Source organism: Balaenoptera ricei, chromosome 11 (assembly GCF_028023285.1).
Source record: "Balaenoptera ricei isolate mBalRic1 chromosome 11, mBalRic1.hap2, whole genome shotgun sequence".
NCBI classification, from domain to species: Eukaryota; Metazoa; Chordata; class Mammalia; order Artiodactyla; family Balaenopteridae; genus Balaenoptera; species Balaenoptera ricei.
In genome coordinates, this window is record NC_082649.1 from 17,479,343 (window position 1) to 17,505,130 (window position 25,788).

General features: G+C 40.4%; 1 long non-coding RNA gene across 4 annotated transcripts in view; it reads right to left on the reverse strand.

The window, feature by feature from the left end:
• Positions 1-3,328: 3,328 nt before the first annotated feature.
• Positions 3,329-25,788, reverse strand: part of LOC132374394 (uncharacterized) — a 139,193-nt gene continuing 116,733 nt past the window's right edge. For 3 of the 4 annotated variants that reach the window (XR_009505671.1, XR_009505670.1, XR_009505668.1), the window contains 3 exons: positions 9,585-9,753; positions 5,226-5,341; positions 3,329-4,010 (listed from right to left, as the gene is read on the reverse strand). This is a non-coding gene — a long non-coding RNA (uncharacterized LOC132374394). The remainder of the gene's footprint in view (positions 4,011-5,225; positions 5,342-9,584; positions 9,754-25,788) is intronic. The other variant, XR_009505669.1, reaches the window with a different exon arrangement.

A 25,788-nucleotide genomic window follows, 5' to 3' on the forward strand; every position in this document is an offset into this window, starting at 1 on the left:
CACTTTAAGGGGAAGTTCCTCCCCTGGTTCCTTTATTTGTGTATTCCACACCTGCTTTCCCATTGCTCAAAAGGTAATTAAGAGGTGATAATGATATGTATCCCCCTTATCAAAGTCATTAACACATTATTATTGTTGTGAGCAGGCTAGCTATTGCTTGGTCCGTGGAGATGCCACTTTAGGAGAAGAGTCTTTATTGCTCTACCAGAGATTTCTGCTGTGATGAAGAAATTACAGTTTGGGGATGAATTAGCAGGTTACATTCTCTGTGACTCTTGAGTGTCTGATTTCCCCAAACCTTGTGGGTTTCTGAGAACCCCCAAGGCCATTCTGACTCTCAATTTAACCAACAGCTTTCCTCCTTTCCAAGCTGTTCTCTGCCAATCAGGGATGGAACTACCTCCTATCCATCAAATTGCACATCTATTGTAGTTGAAGATTTGGCTCAAACCCCCCTATCCTTGGTGCCTTCTCTGAATCTATACTCAGATAAAGACTCTACAAATTCTCCTAACATCAGTTGGTTTCCCTGCTTTGGTGAGCAAGTGCTACCATGTACAGATTCACTCAGACTGCAGTAAAGTTTTGTAATTATGTAATCTCTTAAACATCTTGGGAAAATGTGGGAGTATCTGCTTATGGAGCATCTCACATTTTAAAGATATCTACAGATTGGAGAGGAGAAGGGGCAAATGCATTCAGATTGGTTCTGAAATCTCCTAGGCTTTGTTAGATTAGAAAATGGTCTGTATGATTTTTCTCAGATTTGTGTTTAAATTGTACGATCCTTAAGGGCAGAAGTGTATCCGATTTGTTGATCATAAACCTCCTTAGAACCAGAGTTACGGCAGCTTAAAAATAACTTCAGATGTATCCAAATAAATGTATATATTTTAAGAGTCAAATATTACTAAAGCGCTTTAAAAAATAAAGACAAAACCCACAGTTATTCTCCTGCCCCACCCCCTTTACCACTAGTCCCTGCAGGTAGCTACTTTAATTTTAGCAGTTTCTTCTGGTATTTACTTCCATATTTCTAAGTCATATATGTGTCTGACTAGATCATTATTTAGTGACTATTACAGTTGGGGAGGACTTAAGTCTCCTATCCCACAACACTGCTTCCTCTTGTTCCCTTTTTCGGTTAAATCAATATTCAGGATTTATATTATTATAACTGTATAAATAATATTCACTACTGAGCTAACATTACACTATAATTACCTTTCCTTTCTTGTACAACGTTTTGTTTTTCTTGGAGTTAATAATTGCCTTGTTTTTTCCATCAGCCTGGCTTTGTATTTAACTATCCCCAACTTTCAACAGTATCCCCCAAACTTTCCACATAGTAATATAGAACAGGGAATCTATCAGAGTCTAAATACCTCCTTTCTGGGACCCTTGACGTCTTTTTTCCAACCTAGACTGGTTTTTCTCTTGGGCTCCTCTACCACTGTTCTCCCAGGACTTCCGCTGCTGTCATCTTGTTGATTCTCTTCACCTCCTTCCTGTGCTGGAGCCTCTCCTTCTTGGTTCCTTCCTGGTTTTCCTCTTTCTTGCTTTACTCCCTCATTTTGGTGGCACACCCTTCCTGAGAAAGGGTGCATGTGAGGTAAATTTACTGAGAGCTTTCCTGCCTGAAAATATCTTTATTCTACCCTTGCATTTGTTTGATAGTTTGGCTGAAATTTGAATTCTAGGTTAAAAATAATTCTCACTCTGAATTTAAAGGCATTGCACCATTATCTTCTAGCTTCCAATGTTTCCATTCACAAGTCTAATGTCATTCTGATCCCCCAAGATTTCTATGTGAGTGTTGTGTAGTTCTGTAGTTCTGAAATTTCAAAATGATATGCCTTGGTTGTGTCTTATTGTGTTGGTCATTAAGTGGTCCTTTTAATCTCAAATTCCACATCCTTTTGGATCTTTTAATCTAAAGATCCATATCCTTCAGGTCTATGAAATTTTCTTGTAGTGTTTCTTCAATAGTTTGTTTCTCCCTATTCCCCAACCCCCCTGATTTCTCCTGTGGAACTCTTATTGGTCAGTTATTGACCCTTCTGGATTAATCTCACGTTTTCTTATCTTTTCGCTCACAAATGCCTGCTTTATCTTTTTGTTTTGCGTTCTAGAAGACTTCGCCTACTTTGTCTCCCAAACTTTCTACTCATATTTTAAAAATATCAGGGCCCATATTTTTAATTTCTAGGGAATTTTTCGTGTTCTAGGATTGTTCCATTTTTTATAGCACCTGTGCTATATTAGAGATGCAATTTTTTTTAACCTCTCTGTGGATGTTCATCATACTTTATTTGAAGTGTTCTTCTAATCCCTGCATTGTCTCTCTTCCCTCTGATTTTCTTGTTTTCTGTTTGCTGGTTTTGTCTCTCATGTTGGAGGTTGTTCCTCAAATCTTGTGATCCTTGGCTACAAGGATCATGTGAACTACATGTGAACTGAATGCTCTGTGTGTATGTAAGGCTCACCAACTGAGGGATTCACTATAGAATGATGGGGCAGTAAGCCAACATTTTTATTAGTGTATCCCTGAATTCTACAGGTCTTTTCCTTAAGCCCTTTAATTTCTCAACAGTAGGACTTTCCAAAGCTCTTTCTGTGGATTATAAACCTGGCTGTGGCCTTCTGGGTGGTAGGTGGGAGGAGGCTAGAAGAGTTTGGTGATCAGACTTTTGCTAATGGCCCCTGTTTCTCTGTCTTCTGTGCCTTGGGTCCCTGGTTCTGAGCCCGTTTGGTTCAATTTTTTGAGAGAATAAGTCACCTGTCTCTGGAGGTGGGAGGTAGGTGATGATGAGACCTAAGGAGCTAGCTGCCTTATGTTGACTTTCAGTCACCCTTGACCTCATGCCTGTATCTTCTGCATGCCCCACACCTCCAGTTCCTGAGCCTTCCCAGAGTTCTGAAGGATGGTTAGCTTGTTCCTCATTGGATTACACAGAATCCAGCCTTTTCTGTTCTGCTTAAACTGTTATCACTCCTCTAGTAGTTTTCATTATAGCAGATATTCGTTGCCATCCTCATCCACTGACGTCCTCTTTGCTGTTGTATTTCTTGTGGGTTTATACTTTTGTATTCTTTTACTGATGTGTGAGAGGGTTTCCAGGAGGAAATGGAGATAAATATATATGTATGTATTCAGTGTCTCACATTTAGTTGGATATGAATTTTGTAACTTGATTGATGATTACTTCTGAGTTATAGCTTATTTTTAAGGGATGTCAGACATTATATTGATAAATGAAATCAGAGTGGGAATTTAAATATCATATTAACATAGCATTTATTTCAAGGTTAATACATGCAGACCCAGTCTTCCCTTATAAATTAAACAATATGTGAAAGTTGGATGTACTAACTAGGTTAGACCAGGACCAGGGTTTGTTTTATTCGGTTTTGTATCAACCATTCTCCTAGGAGTTAGCCCACAGACTTTTTTTTTTTAATTTATTTATTTTTATTTTATTTATTTTTGGCTGCATTGGGTCTTTGTTGCTGCGCTCAGGCTTTCTCCAGTTGTGGCGAGCGGGGGCTACTCTTCGTTATGGTGCACGGGCTTCTCATTGCAGTGGCTTCTCTTTTTGTGGAGCATGGGCTCTAGGTGCACAGGCTTCAGTAGTTGTGTCACGTGGGCTCAGTAGTTGTGGCTCCCAGGCTCTAGAGCGCAGGCTCAGTAGTTGTGGCACACAGGCTTAGTTGCTCTGTGGTATGTGGGATCTTCCCAGACCAGGGATCGAACCCGTGTCCCCTGCATTGGCAGGTGGATTCTTAACCACTGCGCCACCAGGGAAGCCCAGCCCACAGATCTTTAATGAATAAACTTAAAAACAACAACAACAACAACAATGAACTAATACAGCTGCAGCTTTCTTCTTTTCTTCGCTAAACATTTTAATGATCAAGTAAGTGCAATAAACTTCTGTATGAGCTGGAAATATCATGATGAAGGAAAAAGAGTCCTTAGCCTGGAGAGCTTCACAGTCTAGCGAAAGAGACTGTCAAGAAAACAGATAAATATTAGGCAATGTAATTCATCTTAGTTTAGAAATATGCACCCAGTGCAATGGGAGTACCATTTCCCCCTAAAGGTGATAAAAATGCCTAGGTCAGTTCTTCTTGATACTCTTTATGTAGGATCCAAGGCTCTGGCTAGTGTGAAGGTTGGAAATGAGTCCATATAGCTATATGCGCTATCCTAGATATATAGCTATATGTGATACATGATAGATCAGATAAATAGATAGATAAACAGATAGCTAGACGCTATATTTTAGCAGGCCCTGTACCCTAGAGGAGCATCACCAGAGATGGATAGAAGCTCTAAATACATCTTCTCCTCATCATGGAGAGACTCCCCAGGCTATGCCCTTCAGAGTTGATCCAGTGGTGTGTATGGGTTCAAAAGTGCTCCTCAGTGCTGACAAGAATCCTAGGTAGGCCTTGGAAGTGATGGTATTATTACAATAATCATATCATTGTTATTATTTCTAAACATGTCTGTGATTAATCTTTGAGGGCAGGTTGAAGGTCTTCTTCATTTCAGGAGGCCCTGTGGTGCAGTGCAAAGAATATGGTCTTTTGCAGGGGAGCTGGGTTTGAATTCCACATATTTGCTGTGTGACTTTGGTCAATTACTCAGTCTTGCTATACACCTAAATTTACTGCTATATCAGATTGAGATAATAATACCTAACTCCCAGATTGGTTGTATTAAATGAACAAAGCCAGATAAAGGGTTATGGGCATTTCTTGATGGGAAGTAGGTGCAGAATAAATGGTAGATATTATTTTTTCTTCTTTCGCCATCAGGGAGTGAACCTCTCAAATGGGGAGACCATATGCTCTTCTTACATGTAGCCCCACCCTTCATGCAATGCTGGGCATGAAGTTGGCACTTAATGCATATTTAATGAATGAATGAATAAATCAAAGAATGTTTGGATTATACGAGTTGAGGTTATTTTCCTGACATATGAATCATCATCATTTGCTATTTTCTTCCTTTAGAATGTATTTTCTTGACTCTTTGCTGATCCTAATAAACCACTATTCTTTTCTGAGCTCCTGGATTACTGGTTCTCTAGTGCTGCAAATAAAGCTAAGTGCTAAGTGCTGCTAAGTGCTAAGAGCTAAGTGCTAAGAGCTGCAAATAGAGCTAAGGAACACTAACATTATTTTTAAATGCCCAAATAGCACTTCAAATCCAATACCGTGGTGGTTCGGAATGAAAAAAGGCAACAGATTGTCTCCATTCTTCATTTAAAAGACCCTTTGGCAATCACTTCCTTTGGCAGGTCTGCAGATAAGAGTCTTTGGCTGTGAGAATCTGCAATGAGAATAAAGGGCGAGAGGAGATGGTGTGATGAAGAGTTCATGTGTCTTTTTTTTTTTAATTTTATCATGTGTCTTTTCATACACTGGTAGCTTTCATCCACAGAGCTGGAGTGGGGCATTTCCTGTCAAATCTTCCATTCACTCTTCCATTCATGAATGCAGGAGCAATGTTTGGCTAAACAGCCTTCATCATTTTCTAGCTTGGGCGATTACATTATATTAGGGCAATTTATTTTTAAAAAGTTCTAGCCTCAGGGTCACCCTTACTGCAGCAATCTGGGCAGCATCTGCTTTTGCTCTTTGTGGGGTCTAGGGCTCCTTGGCAGCCGGCATCTTGGACCATCGTAGAACCTCCCACCTTCTATAATTGGCATCATGCAATTTAGCTCTGAGTTTTAGTTCCACTCTTTGGGTCAGCTTTGTCCTCCCAGTTATTGTTAGAAGTCCTTTGTGTGCCGAAACCATGCCTTCCCCATTTCTTTCCCACTGTGCATGGCACACGCCTTGCTCCGAAGGGATCTACCAGCCAGCGGCCTCTTGTGTTAGTGTTTCCTTGAACTCCTCTGCAACATCTGACTCCGTGAAACACCTTTTTAGATTAAACTCTTTTACAAGGACTTCTTTGAGCTTACGCTTTTTGATTCACCAATATTATTGCTGATCATGTCTCTTTCATTTCTTTCCCCAGGGGAATCTCATTTACTTCCAGGGCTCTAATTATGACTTTTATGATAATGACAGCTAACCTACACACTCATCTCCACCTCTTAGGAAATTCACAATCAATACACCTAAAAGGAAATTTATTACCTTTTTGCACAAATCAGTATTCCTCTCTTTTGAAATTTATTTTATTCTACTTTGTATTTATTTAGTTATTTTAGTATGTTTCACTTGATTTTAAACTCTCTCTCTCTCTCTCCGGCTATACCTGTAGATTTAAATGTATGTCTATATGGATATCTCTATGTATATTTATCTCTATACCCCTCTATCACTTGGCCTCTGTAGATGCCTAATGAGTGTTCGATGGTTTGTCTTGCTTCACTGTTCTGGCCTTTATATTTAACTCAGGTTAGGTCAGAAGGGCAGTGCTTTGAGCTGAAGATCCTTCCAATCCCATGGGAAGGAACAGATCCAGTGTGTTATCCAGAGATGATTATAGGGCTTCAGACCAGGAAAATTAAAAATTAAGTCATAAGGACATAAATACACAACATTTTTAAAAAGTTGATTTTATAAAGGAAATCATTAGGCCATGACAGTGCCATATCAACTCGACAGGAGTGTGTAAATTAGCTCAAGGTTGGATTTTTGAGGCATCTGGGACTTGAGATTAGAAGAATTTTGTGCAATATTATAGGAGACATGACTTAAATCATCTTTTTCAGAATAGTCTTAGAGAATACAAGTTTTCTTTATTTCCAAGAGATTTCAGGTGTGGTCCTTGAAACACAAGGATAGATAGGGAGGTTGTCCTTTAAGTTTAAGAGTTATACAGACTCATCTTATCACAAGCACATGGTGGTAAGACCACAGAACACATCATCTCCAGTGGATGCTGTCACTTCCCCGCCTAGATGAGATGGGAAAAGCCCACTGAACTTGCTAGGCCGAAGGCAGGTTAGACCATCAGAGTGGTTCACGGCCGTAGAACCTTCCCAGTGAATCTCTCCTCTTGCCTGCAACCATCTCTTGTGGTGCTTCAGATTCCCCCGTGTTTCATATGCCCAAACATCCCAACCAGGCACAGACTTACAAGTGAGGGAATTGGAATCGTCCATTTCCATTCTGAAGTGTCTCCCTGGAGCCTCCATTCTGGTCTCTGTTTAGACTGGACCTCAAAACGCTAAATGTGCTTTTTCTCCGCTAGACACTTGGAAAAGGAGCTGTGAAATTTACAGTGCAATTCATATCACGGCAAGAATATTTTAAAACACTGGTTTACGGTGTTTAAGCAAGCTTATTAGTCAGCAGGGGTTTCTGCTGATGGCCCCTGGGATATCGAGTTAAGAATAGCTGGCTGCATGTCTGTGTTTTGGGCTTTGAAATGCTTTGGTTTCTTGGGCCACATTATCGCAGACTTCACCGCATTTTCAAACAACACACATAATAAATGACGTCTCCAAGAATCACTGTACAGCTTACCTGGATCCCTCTCCCCTTGTTTTGCACTCCATCGTCTGTTGCTTACATTTCAAAGCCTGCTGGAGACTGTTTTTCATCTAGCTCACTAGAGAGGAGTAGTTTTTCATGAAGAATTGGGTTGTTGAAGTGGTTGTAATTCTTCTTCCAACAATCTTGGCACCGGAGTCAATTTAAAAATGTATACATTTAGCTGGGTTGCTTTGGCTTGCCCTGTTTACGATGGTGGATTTTGGGTGAATTCTCAGGCCTGTGCATGAATTCATATGCCTCAGTGCTTTGTATTAAAACTAGCGTTTGCATCTACAAAGTCTCCAGTTAGATGCAATAATATTTAATTTAGTTGGGGAAATTAGAAACAACAGAACTTCACACATGACATTGAAATCAGAGTATATGAAGATACTCGTCTTCAGGCAGTGTTTCTACAAGCAGTCCTATGTGATGGTAACACTGCCACATGGTTAAGTAAAAAGGCTGATGGACTTATAGATCTTTTGAGTTCAGTTAGCACAGAGTGCATTTCTCTGCTTCTTTGAGACTCATGCTGTCTGTAACCAGACATAATTAAAAGATTAAAGAGACATTTAGAAATGTGAAGCTGGTCACTTTTTAATCAGGGAGATTGATTTTCCAATCCCAATGTGAAGGTGGAATTTTAAATAATTTATAGGGTAGAAATCAGTGGCTTGTCACAACTTGGCTGAAAGAATAAAGGCAAGGGGAAAAGAGGGACTTAATTTTTTCTTCCTCTTGAAGTGCCTTACAGAAAGGAGCATAAAAGGGAGTGAGCCATGATTTGGTTGTTATAGATGAGATGTTTCCCAGCCTCTGTATCTCTGCTGGAAGAATGAAGATTAGTTTGGTTCCTTCCCACCCTCCTTCCTTTTCTCCCTGTGGCCGGAGGTCTGGACAAATTCTCTTGACTACTCAGCAACATTTCTCTTTTATCCTGCAGATACCAGTCAGGTTCCAATCGGGTTAAAACCAGAGTCTCCTAAACAGGGATTGTGACTGCAGTACAGTGATGCCTCCATTAGCCAAGAGGGGCATTCCAGGGACATGTATTATCAGAAACTAAACAATCAGAGTCAGACTATAGGAGGGTTAACGGAGGGCTCCACGGGGCTACGTCAGGGCACTTCTGGCATTAAAAGAAAAAGAGTCATCCGATAGTAATGTAGGTTCCAGTAATATGTGCAAGAAGATATTAAAAATGTGTTTCAGAAACCTTGGTGTTAAGGTTGATTGATTGATTGTCCAACACCAGAAGAAAGCTTGCAGGGAGCAGATAGCTAGTAGAGGCTGTTCTTTTAAGGGTATGGATTGTTCAGGAAGGATTGAAAAAAACTTCTACTCCCAGGTTGGCCAAGTTGGTAGGTCTTCCCTAAGTCAGGGGGTGTGAGGTAACAGAGGTTCACTGCTGGTCCCTTCTGAGCATGCACTGATCATGACACCTCTCCTCTTTCCCAGATGAGTTTTCAAGACCAAATCAGACTTACCTTCAGACAAAGCAGTAGGCTTAGTGAAATTTTCAAATTTGGTTTGCCCTCTCTCAAGATTTCTCTGCTGCTTTTAAAGTCTAGAGTGGCTTTGCCAAAGTGGAAAGTGGAATGGAGAAATCCTTTTATTCCCCAAGTACCCTATGAAGTCGTGGTTGCTGTGGATGAGTTGCTATTAAAGTGCATTGATCGGTAACGGGAAGTAAGTGATGGCAGCTCCTTCTGTGCCAGCTCTTAGTCACCTGCTCTTGCTCTTGGGAAAGGAGGGGGTGGGGTGGAGAAGGTGAATAGATGAGGGCTAAAGAGTGCACACTGTGCTGGAGGGGCGGTGGGAGGGAACTACTCTCATCAGAGGGAAGGAAATACAGAAGAGGCTAGAGAAGAAGATGGCTTCTCATGGCATCTGTCTGCCATGAATTTGGCTGGAACAGTTAGAAGCTGGGAACTAAGACATTCTTGCCCTCATCAAGATCCATCAATTGAGTGATTTATTTATAGGAAATTGCCTCCCATAGAACTTACTGATTAGAGGTATCACTGAAACAGGGGCCCAGAGCTTCTTAAAACGAATTGGCTAAGATTCCTAACCTTCTCCTTCTGGCTTCTGAGATGGTGATGAATAGATTAAATGTAGACGCCAAAAACCAACGCTCCAAATAGCAGACTGTGGGGCTGGATGTAACGATGAATTTCTGAAGATGAACAACATTCAGAGCCTCTTTTTGCCTTCGTGCTCTATATCCATGCATTCCTGTTCCTGTGCGAGATGTAACTAGAAATTACTACATGACAGTTCTGTCATTTCTACAATCCTGGCTACTCACCTATAACCCTAAAGCAGGGATTTTCAACTGCAGCACAATTGATATTTCAGGTTAGATCGTTCTTTTCTGGAAGAGGCTTCCATGTGCCTTGAAGGATGTTTAGCAGCATCCCTGGCCTCTACCCATTCAATGCCAGTAACACCCGCTCCCATCCCCTACTTGTGACAAACAAAAATGTCTCCAGATATTGCCAGTAACCCCTGGGAGGATGGGGCAAAACTGCCCACAGCTGAGAATCACTGTCTTAATCAAAACCTATAATCTAAATTGAATTAGTAGGCCAATTACAAATCAGGTTGAATCTTCACTTATTTATTAAGCTTTCCTACAAATACGTAATAAATAATAAGACCACATTAGGCATGAGCCTGTGGGTTTGAGCCATACTGGAAATCATTCTCTCATAATCGTTACCTACCCTGTTTACACCAGTGTTGCAATACAATCCTTAATAAGGCTCTCCGCACACAAAGTTGTACGTTACCACCTTCATTTCAACTCTCTTCCTCTTTGCCTCTCTTTGTAATTCCCCACCACCACCCTCTTAACCACCAACTGACTTAAATACGATACCTCTTTGAAGAATGTTTTCCAAAAGGCAATGTGTACTGTAAACAAATGATTCCCTCGCGGTGGAGTTCCAGGCAGCAGGGCTCAGGTGGCCTGGGAGGGAGTTCTGCACGGGACCCTCTCCCCCGTCCTTAAATCCTACCAGGCAGCAGCCCCCCAGCCCCTCTCTTTGTACGGTTAGCTCTGCCAGGGCAGATTATGTTATGAGTGTCCACTGACAACTGGCAATAGCAGACAGGGGTTTTGGTAGCTTTGCTAGGAAACAGATCTGGTTTTGCTGTGAAGGATATTGTCTTAAAGGAAATGGAAGCTTTTTGCCCCAGGAAAGGAATAAATGCAATCAACAGTTCTTATAGGGATCCTGGTCCAAGCAGTTTTGGTCAGGTTCGGTGTGTCAGCAAATTGAACAAAAGTGTTACCACTGTAGATTATGAAATGCAGAGTCTAACTTTAATAAGGTAACCAGTAAATGTGGGAGTTCTGTGTCAATAATGGGGAATTCTGGGTGAGCGAGAGCCAAAGAAAAATCAGTAAGACAGACCAACCAACAACAACCTGCAGGGTTACCATAAAGAACTCTTCACTTGAAAACTCAATGAGAACAGGCAGTATAATTTCTATCTGTGAAACTGAGGGCAATCATCAGTTAGATCCCTTAAACTATAGCTTAATTAATTAAGAAAGAATATCCTGGGCTTCCCTGGTGGCGCAGTGGTTGAGAATCTGCCTGCCAATGCAGGGGACATGGGTTCGTGCCCTGGTCTGGGAAGATCCCACATGCCGCGGAGCTACTGGGCCCGTGAGCCGCAATTGCTGAGCCTGCGCGTCTGGAGCCTGTGCTCCGCAACAGGAGAGGCCGCGATAGTGAGAGGCCCGCGCACCGCGATGAGGAGTGGCCCCCGCTCGCCGCAACTGGAGAAAGCCCTCGCACAGAAACGAAGACCCAACAGAGCCATAAATAAATAAAATAAAATAAATTAGAAAAAAAAAAAAGAATATCCTGTAACCTGCCTTCACTGACTAATTGTTCTTGCAAATTGCATACCCTCCTAGCTTCACATAGCTTAGGCAATATATATCACACGACTCCTTTAACTGCCCCCTATAGATAACACTTCTGACGTATGGATCGCTGTGGTAATGGTTGATTAAGTTGTTTTTCAGGAACTTGGAGTCAGCTGCTGTCCGATTCGAACCTGAGCCAATTAAAACTGGCTGGGACCACCAACCCGACAACTGGGCATGCGCAAGTGCCCGCTCAGTAACCTTTTGACGTCAGAGGGTCACAAACTCCACCCTCAGACATGCTAACGCCTCCATTTCCTGAACATGCATCCCATGAAAAAGCATGTAATTCACACAGGCCTGTGTAGAGCAGCGATTACCTCACCTTTTTCTGTACCTCCAAACACCTTATACTCTCCAGCCACAAATACCCCAAGCCCCTCGCCTTGGTGAGGCAGATTTGAGACTTGTTCTCCTGTCTCCTAGTTCGGCTGCCTCATGAGTAAACCCTTTCTCTGCTGCAAACCTCAGTGCTCAGCGTCTGGTTTGCTGCAAGTCGGGCAAATGAATTTGGTTCGGTAACACGTGCACTAGCGTAGTGTTGCAAATGATGTTTGATCACCAGGTACATGTTGCGGGGGGGATTCCTGTCCTAAGGGTCTTCTAGCACTTAGGCCAGCTGGAGGGGGGAGTGGGCATTTGGGGCCACTGATACCTGGTCTGTCTGAAGATGGAGCCCTGAATAACAACCAGTCCCTCTGACAGCAAAAGTTGGTCTATTCCTCACCTTTCCGCTAGCTGAAGAGAGTGAAAAAGAAATGATCTTGCTGGTTAAAAAAATCTCATGCTAAAAAAAAAAAAAAAAATCTCATGCTATATATTTTGAAAAGTTTCTCCAATTACTGGAAACACAAGTGTTCATTCAAAATAATAAAATGGAACAAAACAAGATGGGATAAACTCAGAGGCAATCCATCCCGTGCTTCTAGCTTTCTTGAACTGGGATACAGTTCCTGTTAAGAACACAACGTCCCTGAAATCTGTAGACAGAGCAGGCAGGGCAGCAGCAAGCTGTGATCCATGACTGTCCAGTCTCTGCTGCTTAAATCAGCTCCTGTCTTTGGAGATATGCCCCCTTTCCTGTCTGTACACATGTGTTGACTCTTTCCTGAACCATTTTGAGATGTCTGGTGAAAACTGGATCTGGCATGTAAATGCTTGCTGAGTTTCCAAGCTCTGTAACAACTGCTTCCCTCCCCACATAAATGATCTGCTCAGCATAAGACTCAGGGCTGTCTGTTTCTTACTTGACTTTCAAACATTGGGTAACTCACTCCTAGGTGATCTCATTCAGTTTCAGGGTTTAAATACCATCTGTTTGCTGATGTCTCCCAACTTGCTTTGTCCTCTAATCCAGAATTTCACCTGAACTCCTGCTTCTTATTTCAGGATCACAACTGGGATGTCTCTTGGGCATCTCAAACCTCACATGTTCAGAAGCTTGACCCCTGATTCCCATCCAGCAAACCTGTTCTCCCTGCAGTCTTCCGCATCTCAGCAAATGTCAACTCCACTCTTCCCCACGATCAGGCCAAAACCTTGGTATCATCCCATCCCTCATTACCCACATCTAATCCATCACAAAACTGTTGGTTCCACCTTCAAAGAACATCAATCCAGGATCAAGTCATTTCCTGCCGCCCCTACGTCTGTATCTGGCCCAAGCCCCGCCTTGTCTCTCGCCTGGTTAAACGCAGCAGCTTCCTAACTCATCTTCCTGCTTCCCCTCTTGTGCCCTTTCATCTGCTTTCTCAGCACAGCAGCTAGAGGAGCCCTGTTTAAATTGCTGCTCTGCTTAGGATCGTCCAGAGTCCTCCCGTCTTAGAGTCAAGCCAGTGTCTTACGGACGAGAGGCCACACTGATGCTCCCAGTCGCATTTCCTGCCCCTCTTCCTCTTACCCACTGTGTTCCAGACCTACCGTCCCCCTTGTTTTTCCTTAAGCCCACCAAGAATTCTTCTGCATCTGAGTCTCTGCACTTGCTATGACTGGCCTGGACTGCTGTTTCCCTAGACAGCAACCCGACTTCCACCCTCACTAACTTTGGGTTTCTGCTCAAATATCAGCTTACTAGTGGGGGAGTCCTTGACCTGACTGTCTAAAGCTGCACTTGGACCTTTGCTCCCCACATACACCTCTCTACCCCCTTACCTATCTTATTTTTCTCCATGGCATTTATCACTTATACTTGTATACTTACTTGTATCCTTTGTCTCTCCTACGAGGATGTAAGGTCTATGAGGGCGGGACTTCATTTTGTTCACGGCTGTGTCCCTAGGGCCTGTACCAGTGACTAATACCTTCTAGTACACGTTTGTGGAATGAATGGCACCTTTTAATTCCATTTAAATGTTACTTTTGTAGGAAGCCTTCCATGATCCTCTAAGTCTCTGTGAACCGTCCGTCCCTCCCACAGCTGTCTGTGCTTTCCCTGTTACACTACTTCTCACACTGCAGGGTGATTTTTCATGGTTAATTTATTAAAAACTCCCGTAAGAGCTCTATCTTTTTCACTGATGAATCCCCAATAGTTGCAAAGTGGTTAGCATATCATTGACACTCATATCATATTTGTTAAATTGAATGCAACTTATATATATATTTATATGCATATATAGTATACATAATGAGACTGGATTATAATTTGAGTGAAAACTCACATAATATAGAATTAACTGTTTTAAAGTATACAGTTCAGTGGTGTTTCATACATTCACCATGTTGTGCAGTCATCACCTCTATCCAGTTTCTAAGCATTTTCATCACCCCAAGAGGAAACCCCACCCCCATTAAGCAGTCCACCACCACCTCCCCCTCGACTCCCTCCCTCACTCCAGCCCCTGGCAACTACTCATCTTCTTTCTGTCTCTATGGATTTACCTATTCTGGATAGTTCACATAAATGGAACCCTACAATATGGGATTTGTTTTTGTCAGTGAGGTTTCAATATATGTGACTTACAAAGTCTTTAGTAAAGCAAGACTGTTTTTAATCCTGTTGGCATGTGTAGCAATAGGTCTAACCTGTATCTCTTTCTTCCTTTCAAGTACATACCACTTGAAATGGCTAAATAAATGAATGTGAAACAGTTTCTTCCAAGGTTATCACTGTTATTTTACCAGAAGCCTTTTCTAGTGCAATGGCCAACCCTTCAAGCCTTCATCTTTCTCCGGCTCCCGCATCCTGTGTCTTTTATTCCATTCTCCCCCCACCCCCATAGTTTACTGTCTTCTCTCCCACCTCTTTCTTGATGCCTGCTGGGATGAAAGTATTGGCGGTAAAAGACTAAAGCTGAGGGGAACTGATGAAAGTCCACAAAATCATGAAAGGTAGAGAAAATCTGTGTAAGAACTTGTTCCCCAAATCTCAGAATCTTTTTGAAGCTTAAAGGCGCTAGTTTAAGGGAAAAACAGAAAAGAGGTTCTATCTTATGTAGTAGATTGAATACATACAGAATTTGTTATCCCGGTGAAAAGATAAATAGCTTTAGGGTTTAGACAAATATACAGACAATAAATCAATAATAGACTGTTGAGAGGAAGCTGGGGAGAGGAGTTCACATCCAAGGGCAATTTCATTCCCTCCCACAAATGCCCCCTCACGGGGGCAGGACTGGGCTGATGGGCCCCGGGTGGGCCCCATGGTGACAGGGTTAACTGGAGCCTCCTGAACTGATCGAGTAGACCGTCTCTTCCTCAGAAATCTTCCTGGAATTGCAGTCGGCTTCAGATTTTCAGAGGCAAATTGCACAAACCATCAGTTAACTGGCCCTTGGGTTGGACATTAACATATCTCTGACTTTAGGCTATTTCAGAACTTGGAGGTGAGAGGGTGACAGGGGAAAAGAAAGGCATGGAAACCAATACATTATTTTCCTTGTTACCAAGAATGGATTCAAACTTTGTCTTGGAGGAGGCAAAAGCAAAGGTTTTGGATTACTTTAGGTTTTCAGTAGCCCGGTTAATTACCACGGAACACTTGAGAATTAGCTGAATAGTTTCAAAATTTTACATTTGATTAAACACCTTATTGAAGAAACAACACTTCTCTTTTACGCTTTGACATCAGCTTGTTTTTACTTTTAGACTTTTTAGTAATTTGGGGAGGGGGCCATATTAGCTTGAATGTGTTGTATATAATTCAGTCTATCGTAATATTCCAATGCAATGGTCTGAAACCGATTTGGTCCCAAAATATTGCATTGTTTCTAGACTAATGTTAATATGTATGGTTTAAACTGGGGTATGACAAAGTTTCTCTGAAACAAATAAATGAACAGTAACCAAATATTGTTTCCTTTTGCCAGTGAAAATAGCTGGCTCAAAGGATGGGCCAAAGAGAGCTAAAAGCAATGCAGTGAGATTTCTTTTCAAAAGCTTAGGCCTCTGAAATAGGCAACTAGAAAAACTCACAGGAGTTTTGACCTCTGAAAATGAGGGTGTGCTTTTCTTTCAAAAAGAATCTGGTGAAATTTAGCGTAAAAGTGAAAATAACGTCATGGCTTCAGGCATGATGCAGAGATTATTAATCTGGGAACAAAAGGGCACTTGGCCAGTTAAAATAGTAATGATTTTAAGTAAGGACTACAACTTTCCCAGCAATGGCTGAAGCCCAATTAGGTCTTTCCAACTGGACTTGTAGTACCTTCTTCCAGATTATGCGGTTTGGCATAATACAGAATGAGTAAACATTCTTAGATGGGGAAAGTATAATCAAAAGAAAATAATATCGTAGAGTAGCTTGCCCTGAGCCAGTATTAATGAGTGGGGAGGGTGCATTTGCTAGTTAAAGAGTATATGCTAAAGCCTAGGGGTAGGAGGTCCCTTGAAAAGAGATGACAAATCGGAAGACAAATGTTTTCAATTTGTGTGGTTTCCAGTAGGAAATAACTGATCAACTCACATGTGTTTGTTTAGGACCTACTTCATGTCTAGCCCTGTGCTGGGGATTGTTGGGTCTGTAGGAACTTAGCTCATTTGGGATCCTTGCGTCCCTCCTCCTCCTCCTCCTCATCAACACAGCCACCGTGAAATGAAATAACGCATCAGGTACTGTGAATTTGTTATTTCGTTGAATGTTGGCAAATCCCCTGCACAGGAGATATTATTTTGCCTATTTCACAAATAGGAAAACTCATGTTCAAAGAGATTAGAAAACTTGCCCAAGGTCTTTTATCAGTGGCAGAATCCAAATCCAAAATTCTACATTTTCAATATCTATAAATCTTATTTGAATGTACTGAATTTTTTAAAATGTATGTTATATCTGGTTAGTTTTAGTTCTCGATTATCTGGAGGAAGTTTTAGTTCAAAGCAAAGTTGAAATTTCCTTTTTCCACAAAACAGCTTAGTTTTCCAACTATTTCCACATAACTATATTATCAGTATGTGCGACAGCTATTTAAGTCGTTTTGAAAGTCCCCTTTGGAGCTTTAAAATTATTTTTAATGTACATACATATTAATGGAAAGGGACAGACCTTTTGTTCCCCCAAAGACGTTCCCTAATAAACAAATACAGCACATCTGAAATTATTTTGCTTTTATCTTGGCTAAAGTTTATTTAAGGGACCTACATTTTTTTTAGGGACATTTAATTCACATACCATTAAATTCACTCTTTTAAAGCATACAATTCAGTGGTTTTGAATATACTCACAAAGATGTGCGACCACCACATTCTCACTGTTCCAGAAAGAAACCCTAGCCTATTAATGGTCACTCCCCATTCCGCCTTCACTCAGTCTCTGGCAACCACTAATCTATTTTCTCTTTTTTTTAACTTTTAATTTTTTAAATTTTATTGGAGTAGAGTTGATTTACAATGTTGTGTTAGTTTCAGGTGTACAGCTAAGTAATTCAGTTATACATATACATATATTCATTCTTTTTCAGATTCTTTACCCGTATAGTTTATCACAGAATATTGAGTTCCATGTGCTTTACAGTCAGTCCTTGTTGATTATCTATTTTATATATATAGTAGTGTGTGTATGCTAATCCCAAACTCCTAATTTATCCCTCCCCGCCATGTTTCCCCTTTGGTAACTAAGTTTGTTTTTGCAATCTGTGAGTCTGTTTCTGTTTTATAAATAAGTTCATTAGTATCATTTTTTAAAAATTAGATTCCACATATGAGAGATATCACATGATATTTGTCTTTCTCTGTCTGACTTACTTCACTTAGTATTATAAATCCTAGGTCCATCCACATTGCTGCAAATAGCATTATTTCATTCTTTTTTATGGCTAATATTCCCTTGTATATATGTACCACCTCTTCTTTATCCATTCCTCTGTCGATGGACATTTAGGTAGCTTCCATGTCTTGGCTATTGTAAACAGTGCTGCAGTGAACAGTGGGGTACCACAAATCTATTTTCTGTCTCTATAGATTTGCCTGTTCTGGACATTTCATATAAATGGAATCATACGTGATCTTTCATGTTTGACTTTTTTCATGTAGTGTAATGTTTTCAAGGTTCGTCTGTGGTGTAGATGTATCAGTAATTATTTCCTTTTTATGGCTGCATAATACTCTATTGTATGGGTATACCACATTTTGTTTATACATTCGTCAGTTGATAAACACTTGGTTTGTTTCCACTTTTTGACTATTATGATAATACTTCTATGAACACTCATGAAAATGTTTTTGTGTGGAAATATGTTTTCAGTTCTCTTGCATATATACAAGAGTAAAACGGCTGGGTTGTATGGTAATTCAGTTTAACTTTTTGAAGAACTGCCATACCGTTTCCTTTAGCAACTGCACCATTTTACTTTCCTATCAGTAAGGTAAGAGGTTCTAATTTCTCCACATTATACCTAATACTTGTTATTGTCTTTTAAATTTTTTAAATTATAGCTATTCTAGAAGGTGTGAGGTGGTATCTCTTCATGGTTTTGATTTGCATTTCCCTAATAACTAATGATATTGAGCATCTTTACCTGTTGGCCATTGTATATCTTCTCTGGGAAAATATCTATTCAGGTTCTTTGCCTATGTTTTAATTGGACTGTTTGTCTTTTTGTTGTTGAGTTTTAAGAGTTCTTTATATATTCTGGATACTAGACCTTTATCAGATATATGATTTACAAATATTTTTTCCTATTCTGTGGATTGTCTTTCTTTGAACTTTCTTGATACTGTCCTTTAAAGTGCAAAAGTTTAAAATTGTTTTGTTTGTGCGTTTGGTATCATGTCTAAGAAATCATTGTCTAATGACAGATCAAAAAGACATATCTTTGTTTTCTTCTTGGAATTTTATAGTTTGCTCTTACATTTAGGTCTTTAATCTAGTTTTATATGTGGTGTGAGGTAGGGTTCCAACTTCAGTTTGTTTTTCCATTGCTAAAATGAAATGTCCTGGCAGAATAGCAGAGTGATTAAAAGCTCAGGCTCTAGCATCTAATTGCTGAGATTTAAATTCCTTTTCTTCAGTTACTAGTTGTATGATCTTAAGAAAGCACCCTATTTTCTCTATGCTTCATCTTTCTCATGTAAAGAGGGACAGAGTAGTAACTATTCATTAGTCTGCATTAAAATTCAAATCATAGAATTGTCATAAGAATTGAGTCTGTGCATTTAAGGTGCTGATGGATGGTAAGCACTGACAGATAATAAGTTATCATCAGCTCTGGCTCCATGAACTCTCTTTACATTTAGGATTATCTCAGCATCTCCTCTAGGTATAAGTAAGTTTTCAATGGCAGACTTGATAAGTGTCTCATCAAGAACAAGACTTAGATAGATTTTAATATACCTCGAATGATCCAACAGAGATGGATGTGGGCTGAATTTATAGTCGTAGCTCACCACAAAAAGAAGCAAAGTATTTGGAGAGAGGCATTTCCAATCTTTTACAGAGCTTCACACAAATAAAGAGACTAAAGCAAGTAAAATGTATTAGTTTGCTAGGGCTGCTGTAACCAAGTACTACAAATGGATGGTTTAAACAACAGAAATTTATTTTTTCACAGTTCTGGAGGCTGGACATTTGTCTCCAGTTTCCTCTTTTATCCTTTTTGGTGGCCCTGCCCACCACAGCCCCCCCCTGGGGGGCCAGTCCTCTCATCCGGCTAGCATCAATTTGATCACACAGAAAAAGCCTAATTCCTGCCAACGTGCAAGCAACTTAAAATGTTACGTGTCGATCCAATAATGGACTTCTTACCCAGGTAGTACCACCAAACTATGAACTATTTGACTCCCAACAGGAGGAAGATCTGAAAGCCCAACTTATTTACAAAAAAGGCTGCCAGCCCTGATTTGACCTTCAGTACCCTGCCAGGAGCATGTCTTCTGCTACCATTTGTCCCATTGATCCCTGCAAAACTAAGCTTCATGCTGCAGGGCCTTGTGGGGGGGCCTTCTGACCTGTCTCTGCTGGTCCCCCCTCCACGTGAGTGGGTTCCAGTAAGAACCAGAAGTTACTTCTTCTAGGCGTGGTACATTTTGATGCAGAAGCAAAGGCAACGATTAACTCTAAAACTGATGAATTTGTTGTGAAATTCTGATATTTGCAGCAAGCCAGTGAAGGCAGTGCATTGGAGAGGAACACGTTTTGCTAACTCTCTAATCTTTTCAAGTAGGGAACAAACTGCCTTCAGAGCACATCAGTCCTACTGAGATGAAAGGTCCTTAATTTGGTAGTTTGTAGAAAATATTTACCAGGAAACTTTCAGTTCACATAACAAGAAGCTTCTAGGTAATTTAGAGTTACTTGTCTTCTAATGTGAACTCAGTACTCTTAAAAAGACAAGGCAAGGGTTAGTGCTTCCTGGGATTTGGCTTCAAGTAAATTAATACACGATTGCTGCCTTCGACAAGGGACGCAGGCATGGGGTAAAAAGTGTTGCCTTAGGGAGACTTTTGTCAAATGGATAATTCAAAAAAGTCATTCCTTTTGAGCTTGGAGTCATTAACTCCTCTAGTTACCAACTGTGAGAGTTATGTTTGAGCTTGTCTTGAAAATTACTTAAAAAAAGGAATAGACAAGGGGCTGTTGACTTGGCTGCCACTTTATTTACACGTCTTAAGCAAGAAGCTGCATATACTTGTTTTAAGATCCATTTGGAATCCTACTGGCACTCTCCAGTAATCTCATAGAAGAGTCCCGTCTGTGTTAGAATCAGCCCCTGCTACAGTGCAGCTCAGACTCAAAAGTTGTTACAGACCCTAGATAACTCATTCCTTTTTCTTTTTAATTCAGGAAAAGTAATATTCAAATACTTGTTCTTACATACTCAATCATTTGAGCAGATCAACTCAAAGGAAACTCTTTTAGGACAAGCTCACTGTCCGGTACTTTGTTCAGAAAGTGAAAGCTCATCAAAGTGCTGTCAGTTCTGTTGGTTCTTAGTCAATGGGATGAACACGAGGAAAGGAGAGGGAATTCCAACTATCATAGTATTAGGGGTGTGGGGTAGGTATTTTAGTTTTTTAGGGCTGCTGTAACAGAGTACACAGACAGGGTGGCTTAAATAACAGAAATGTATTGTCTCACACGTTTGGAGGCTGGGAAGTCTAAAATCAAGGTGTCAGCAGCGTTGGTTCCTTCTGAGGGCTGTGAGGGAAGGATCTATTCCCAGCCCCTCCTTGGCTCATAGATGGCCGTCTTCTCCCTATGTCTTCCTTCTATAAGTGTTCTGTGTCCAAATTTCTCCCTTTATAAAGACACAGACCATATTGGATTAGGGCCCATCCTAATGACCTCATTTGAACTTGCTTACCTCTGTAAAGACCCTATCTCCAAATAAGTTCACATTTTAAGGTATTAGGTGTTAGAACATCAACATATGAATTTGGCTGGGAGGGGGATGAAATTCAGCCCATAATGTGGGGGAAGTGTGGCATCAGTGAAAACCCGTGTAAGGCGCACCCACTGCTGGTTTCTGGTAGCCTCACTGATACGCTCAGTGCAAAAACAAATGCTTTCAGTGTCTCAAAAACAAACCTCCTAGAAGCAGTCAGATTAAGTTCACTGTGTTCTATTAACCAATACACAGAAGTACCCAGGACCTTTTGGAGAGATTTTCACCACAAGGTATATAAACCATTAAAAGACTCGGTATTTGAAGGAACATCGTTTTAATTATCAGTGACTTTAACTTACATGTTCATACCTCACTCACTGATTTTTCATTCTGAATAACTGAGGTTCCTGTATTTAAAATTTTGCTGTAGCCTATTTCATTCTCATCCAGAGGATGCCTAGGACAATGTGTCTTTAGCATGGAGTAATGAAGACAATTTTAATGACACTTTTGTTAAGACTGATATACCTGCCTCTTAAAATCGGGATTACTTTGGACAGGTGACTTAATCTCTCTGTGCTTCTCTTTCGTTGTCTGTAACATAGCTTAGTAATAGAGTTGAAGAGTCAGATGAGATAATGGCAGGTAAGTTCTTAGTTTGGGACCTGGCACATAGTAGATGCTCAATAAATCGTAGCTGCTCCAACTTTATTATAGTTTGTATTTTTATAAACCAAGATTGTGGATCAGAGGCCAGGTCTTCAGTGTCGACAGGCTGAGAGCAGGTGGGGAGGGCCACCTATCATGAAGGGGAGCTTCCTGAGTCGGAGGGGGTACTTTATAAGCTGGGTGATGCTGAGGAGAGGGAAATGATAAAAGGTTGTGATGTGACCCGCACTCCCAACATCCTGCACGTCTCTATAAACTGCACACATCACAGTATCACTGATATGACTGGACTTCCTGTGGAAGTTAGCATGAAATGGTGGTTGGCACCAATCTGGTATTAGAGTACAGGGTTGAGACAAAAAGTCAGAAGGGAAGAGAAAAAGAGGAATCCATGAGTAAATAAGAGCTGAAATTCAGAGTATTCAACCCTTTAATCCCCCACAAATAAATAAATGATTCAGTGAAGCCCATGTTGTTTACGATAAGATGTATCTATTGATAGAAAATGAGAAAACTCTCCTCAATCTTGTTGCTTTCAATATTCTCTAGTATAATTAACCCCTTAATTATCAATTTTCCTTCCATTCTCTTGGCTTTCTTTGGTTCTCTTGGTTGTTTGGGTTTTCATCCATATAATTAGTCTCCCTGTGTAACTTTCTCCCATACAGTGTATGCAACTATACCTATTACTTTCCCTATATTTCTGGCTGCTTTCAATCACTTTTAGTCCAACTGGGGAGATATTGCTTAATGGTGAAGTTCACCCTGATCAGCAGACAACTCAAGACCACCCAGAATGTTCCTCTAAACCATTTTTCCAGCCTCATTTACCATCATTCCTTACATCAAACCCTTTAATCAGGGCAAATAAGTGACTTACTGTTCCCCGAGTTCCCATTTTCCATGCTGTTGTTTTTTTCTCCCTGGAATAATCCTATTTCTTTCCATCTCTTCTTCACCCTTTCCTCCCCACTTCCCACCCAATGCACACACACAAAACTGGAGCCTCCGACTTCCAGCTCAAAAAACACCACCCCTGCCCTCCCAAGAAGAAATAATTCCACTGGTTCTTCCATGGTATTTCCTTCAGATGCCATCCCACACCTCATCTAACAGTATTTTCAGTCTTATTCTTAATGATTTGCATGGTGAGACTGAAGCTCCCCACTTCCCAGAGCCTAGCTCACTGCCTTACATAGAGGGGCAACTCGATACAGGTTTTAATAGAGGGAGAAATGAAGGGATGGGAGTGAATAGTAACAGGGAAAATCCCAAACATCAAATAATCCCAAAGTAATCTATATATGACTTTGGAATGTATTTTATACACACATTCAGAGAACATCAAACACAAAACTTCAAACACAGCAATGAAGCCAGCCTGTACAGATCCCAGTTGGGTGGGGTGGCCTGGAAAAAGGGTGGGAATCCTAACAGGAAGGGAGGAACATCTCACCAGGCAACTGCCCTTTGCCAGCCTCAGTGGCTTATCTAGAAATCAGAGAGACTCCACATGACTTAGCGCTCAAGGGTATAGGGCTGGGTAATTAATAAATGACTGTAATGCCTTTGGAAATGGAAGTGCTATGCAAATGCTAAATGATAATAGAAAACAATCATCTTCCATTATCTTCTTTAAAGATGTCAGTGACATACTCTTAAATCTAAAGTGGGTTCAAGAAACAGCAGTTAGTTTAACAGGGAGGTGCACCAAATGATCATGCAAACCCATTCAGCTTCCTAAAGGCAATTATAGTGCTGACCATCAGCCCTGAAAACAAATTACAGTAGCTAATGACAGGGAACGGTAATTAGAATGTTTTTAGAAAATTACTTGGAAACAAAATTGTCAACAAAGACCACTCAAATATAGCTGTAAACAGCTTAAATAACAGAATATTGCAGTGGCCTAGGCCCCAACTGACATGAAGAAGATGTTAAACACATTCCGGGTCCCAAATCACTGTCTTCCAAGTGCTTATGTACATTGTTTTTAACCTCAGTCTTTCTGGGTCATTCTAAATGAGGTGGAGAGCCAAGTGCCCTTGAACATTCTGCTGTTTAGTAAAGTCTTATCCGGGTTCACTCATATATTCTGGATAAGTCTCCCTTTCCCCTCTCCTTTGCAGTCTTTGTTATCTTTGGCATTCGTTTTTGAAAAACATGCGCCTCACTTGGAACAAATCCATTAAAGCAAACAACCTTAAAACTTTCCCAACAGACCCCACTGCTGCAATCCGCAGGTGGCCCCGATCCTGGGGAACCCAGCTCCCAGGGGTTACAATGCTTGCAGAGATCCTGGGGAAAGAGTTTCTTTTTAGCTATAATAGAATCTGACATTTACATATCTCAATTTTAATTCCCTGCAGACTAGTGCAGCTCAAGCCTGTGATAAGCAAGTGGGGGGATGGAGTATAGAGGAAAAAAAACAGGCATGGGTAGAGGAGGGTATGGAACGGGAGACAAAGGACACCCTGCAAGCCTTGAAATTGAAACATGTTCTCATCCTGTTTCATTAGTAACAGAGCAAAACCACAGAAATTTGAGGAGGGAACTGCTTCTATAAAAAGTTGCCACTTTTTTTTTTTCCAGAAAAGCTCAAGTTTAACTCCTCATTTATTGCCTGTAATGGAAGACTGAGCAATTCCTTGCAGTTGTGTGTATCTGTGTGTGTTTTAAGGCAAAACAAGTACCAAAAATATTTTTTAATAAGAAACCATACTCAGTGGAATTCTTTCTGAAATGTGTATTCCACATGCTTCTCTGACTAGACAGCATCCCAAAGAGGGTAAGCGTCCTGCAATTGAGGGCTCCAATGTCATTATTAGAGCCAACTGCCATAGAATATGCTGGAATATAGTTATGCTTGGCACCTAATATTAAATCATTTTCAAAATGTTTTAGTCCACTTTGGGGTGGTTTGCTCTACCTCTGGACTTTACTGTCAGGCTGGCAGATGTCACCATCCACTTTTCAATTTCCTGCTTCTCACATGCTATGGCCTAAAACTCTAACTTGTTAGAATTGTGGCAGGAATGAATCTAACTGGCTTTTAGTAGGAGCCTGTGAGTTAAGTGACATTCACTGCTTGCTAGAATCCTTTTTACTTTTATCTGCCTCCTGACCACATTCCAAAGATTTGAGCTGTCTAAATGGGGTACCACTGAAATTAATAAAAGGTGCTACTTATAGCATAGAATTTAGGCATCTGATAGAGATTTATATGAGATACCCAGATTACACATAACTTTTGTTCAATTTTCTGGCTTTTAATTTCATATTTTCAGGATGATACAATATGTTAACATCCTATTTATTTTTAATTAATTTAATTTGTAAAATTTCCACTAATAGGATGAATATAATTCTATTACAGAGAATTTGTTATACAGAGAAAATAAACAACAACCCCAAAACCTGTAGTTCCTATCACCCTAACACTACCATGCTTTGCACTTTGGTGTACTTCTTTTGATACGCATGCTTTTCCTATGCATGCTTTTGCAAACATACTTATACTGACATTTGCTGTAAAAGTTTACATCCTAGATTTTTTTTTTTAATTTATTGAAGTATAGTTGATTTACAATGATTCAGGTGTACAGCAAAGTGATTCAGTTATACATGCACATATGTACTTATTCTTTTTCAGATTCTTTTCCATTATAGGTTATTACAAGATAGTGAATATAGTTCCCTCTGATATACAGTAGGTCCTTGTTGTCTATTTTATGTATAGTAGTTTGTATCTGTTAATCCAGGATTCCCAATTTATCCCTTGCCCCTTTCCCTTTGGTATTTCTGTTTTGTAGATAAGTTTATTTGTACCATTTTTTTTTTTTTTTTAGATTCCACATATAGGTGATACCATATGATATTTTGTCCTTCTCTGACTTCACTTAGTAT